The sequence below is a fragment of the Gymnodraco acuticeps genome, unplaced genomic scaffold, assembly GCF_902827175.1.
Source record: "Gymnodraco acuticeps unplaced genomic scaffold, fGymAcu1.1, whole genome shotgun sequence".
NCBI lineage: Eukaryota > Metazoa > Chordata > Actinopteri > Perciformes > Bathydraconidae > Gymnodraco > Gymnodraco acuticeps.
In genome coordinates this window covers 1,710,678-1,714,065 of record NW_022992081.1, presented here as the reverse complement: position 1 = coordinate 1,714,065, position 3,388 = coordinate 1,710,678, and the positions used below count along the sequence as shown (strand labels likewise).

General features: G+C 41.9%; 1 long non-coding RNA gene across 2 annotated transcripts; it reads left to right on the top strand.

Annotated features, from left to right (window-relative positions):
• Nucleotides 1-1,309: 1,309 nt before the first annotated feature.
• On the top strand, nucleotides 1,310-3,187 carry LOC117537221. Of its 2 annotated transcripts, none has more exons than XR_004567692.1 (4): nucleotides 1,310-1,612; nucleotides 2,286-2,355; nucleotides 2,452-2,550; nucleotides 2,832-3,187. It is a non-coding gene; the product is annotated as an uncharacterized LOC117537221 (long non-coding RNA). The 2 variants fall into 2 exon arrangements; XR_004567693.1 differs by having other exon boundaries at nucleotides 2,449-2,550.
• The last annotated feature ends 201 nt before the right edge of the window (nucleotides 3,188-3,388 follow it).

Below are 3,388 nucleotides of genomic sequence, written 5' to 3'. Positions count from 1 at the left end.
TCTTTTCTCAACGTGTGAATGACAAGCATTAAGAATAACAAAATATAGCTAATTCTCTTGCAGATTGTCTCATTTGATTATGAATGTAACGTTTATATAGGGGAACTACACTGTTAGCAGTAACTTGGTATGCATGTATTTCATGTTAGTTTAGCTTCTTAGCCTGAGCTAGCTCTGTTTACTTCCAGTTCGGAGGCAGCAGGTCCCGCCTCGGCTCCGCCTCTTTGCCCTTATTTGGAGCAGGCGGGATTAGACTCTGACGTCACAGTCGAGCTGCTAGTGGCCGACTCCGCCTACTAAGGGCTTCACGGCAACTCTGCAGAATCCTATGGGTGACGTCACGGACACTACGTCCATTTATATATACAGTCTATGGTTGTGACATGCCGGAGGAGAGCTGTCAGTTTCTCCACTCGCTGCCGCGAGAGCCGCGCTCTGCTGCTGGCTGAGTTTAATTCCACTCCAGATAACGTTTGTCTGAGAGGGAAGAGGACAGCTCTTCTTCCAATTTAAATATGAAACCCAGACTTTGACAGATGCGATACGAGATGTACCGTATGTAAAGCGACTTCCTCCCTGGAGCGAGCCAGCAAATAGCAGGTCGTCCAGAGGAAACCACACCCTCATCCCTCCTCTGTGTAGCGGCTCCAGCCTTCTCTACACAAAAATGGGAGGAGCCAGGAAATATCCGAACGGCAGACGATTGTCTGGTCTGATATTCCCTGAAATGAGAAAACGCAGGAATTTCCTGTGTTTCGGGATGATGGGTACGTGGAAGTATGCATCCTTCAGGTGGAAGTGAACCAGTCGTCCTGGTGAACACATTCTAGCACCTGTTTGATCGTCAGCATGTGGAATACTGACAGATCGAGGATCAGCCCCAGTCTTTTTTGGGATTAGAAAAATAACGGGAGTGAAAACCCCTGATTTTCCTCCCTTTGAGGAACCCTGGAAATATCCTCTTTCAACAGGAGTTCCATCAGCTCGGATTGGAGCGCAAGACATACACTGTAAAACTTAATAAATTGTGGTAACTTAGAAAAAGTATGCAAACTCGTTGCCTCACAATAAGTAAGTTAACTTAAAGAGCTTACGAAATGCTTTTAGCACCTGTTAGTGGGCTTAGTATATGATAGAGGTTGCATTTGTATTGTGAAATGTGCCATATGATTTTTTTATTATTGATCTATTTTTAATAAATCACGATTATAACAGCATACAAAAGTTGTTGGTTAGTAACAATCGTTCGTTGCGCCGGAAACATCAACTTCGGCCATTTCCGGCGGTGACGTCATGAGTAGAACACAGCTGAGCTCAGTCCCGTTTGAATGCATTGAAGGGCCAAATATTATGACAAAGGATGCACAGCAATATATGTTGTATGGGGATGTGGGGCCGTCTCAACATCTGGTTATGGGATGTTTTTGTGGCCAAAAAATTATCAAATGTTGCGTATATGGACAAAACAAGTGCGTCGTATGAGGCGGACTTTTACTGGACCAGGTAACACGGGGTCGATGAAACCGACGATGTGTGGGCAGCACATCGAGAGATCGTGTTTCGAACAATCAACAATGCCCGCTAAGGAGAGAGAGTAAAAGCTTTCTCGAAGGTTCGTTTTGCTTTCTTACAACGTTACGTTAACTTAACCTTACGTTTGCTATGAAGCTATGTTACTTCCCTTAAGAGCTAGCTGTCTTAGCTAACAACAGTTAGCAGCTAACGTTTTCTGCAGTTTGTGTTTCCACTGAAAAACGTGATGTAGTTATTTAAGGGTAAGTTAACTAAACGTTATCTTGCAAGTAGAGAGAGTTAAGTTGTGTTTAAAATCGTCAATGTAATGCACGTTAAAGGTTTTGTGTTGAGCATGAAGTTAGCTTTACTGTAGCTCACCAAAGGTTAGCATGTTAAGCTGCACTTTATGTGGCAGCTCGCTTAATACAAAGAGGGTTTTTGTGCTTCATTGTAAACTTTTCTTACAAATGTGTGTTAATCTACCTGAAATTGTAGGGACAGTTTTTTTCAACTCAACTATACAGACCATTATTGAGGAGATGCAAAACATACTGTAAATGAGTTGGGTCCGACATATACTTTGAGTAATGTTAGTTTGCTGCTAAAAAAAATGAAACATTATCAGATGAGGACATCACCAAAGTGTGTGAGTCTGTCAGGGGATTTGATCTGTTCTCTGCATGTCGTACAGGGCATATGTACACACTGCTCTGGTATGAATTAAAAATATAATTGTAAAATGTAAGTCTCTTGCTCTTGTCATCATTCAGGCTTTGCATTTGAACTCCTATGACTGGTTACGGACTTGAAGGGAACGTCTTCCTGACATCCAGGAAAATGGTGAGATTCTAATCCATTTCAATGCCAACAACAAGTCATTGTTTTTTACTTTTTTAATATGATTTTTTGGGGAATTTCTGTTTTATTGGATAGTAGAAATCTACTGGAACCTAACACCAGAGAGAGGGAGGAGATGATATGCAGCAAAAGGCCCAGCCGGATGGTTGCTGCTCCGTGTGGAACGTGTTCTATCAGGTAAAGCACTTTGGTACCCAGTTATTTATGGTATTGAGTTTGAATTTAGCCTTTGGAAGGTAATTTCCAATAGTGCATTGTAAAGACTGAAAAAACATTTCTTTGTCTCTTAACATTCCTGTAATAATTTGTTTTTTTATTGTTGATATTGTTTTGTTCTTGATTTGTGATGTGAGAATCACTTTGCAATTGTGTAAGTGCTATATAAATAGTTATACTAATATTATTGTTGTTACCATCATTACCATTATTAAAAATGTTTTCTTTATTTATCGTTGCAGAAAGGATCATGCCAGCCCACATCAAACACCTGATCAAGAACTTGTGAATCTTCAGGCAGAAAAGATGAAAACACCTGTTCCAGTTTCCTGTACATGGAACCATGCCAGTCCTCTGTTCCACATGTCTTCAGTCAGTCCTGGGGCCTGTACTACAAAGCAGGATTTTCGCTTAGCCGGCTAACTTCAGGGAAAACTCCGGCTTTCCGGGCTTACGAAGCTGGTTCTCTTTTTAGCGGGCTAGATCTCCATGGTAACTGATGCTGAGCGGCTGAGCGGCTAGCCTGCTCCGGAGCAGGTTAGGTTGCAGGATAAGAGCTCAACTCAGTGAAAGCACCGCCTGCTGACCAATCAGAGCTCAGTGTGCGGAGTTTAAAGCGATCAAGTCATATTACAGGAGAAAGGAAATACAGAAAAGCTGCCGTTGCAGGAAATACGGCCGGCAAAAATCACCGACTGTGTGAACGTGAACATTAATAGAATATCACCTCCCATCTTCAGAGCAATCTGACTATTATAACATTAGCGTTAAGAAAGCTTACTTAAATATCCGCCACAAC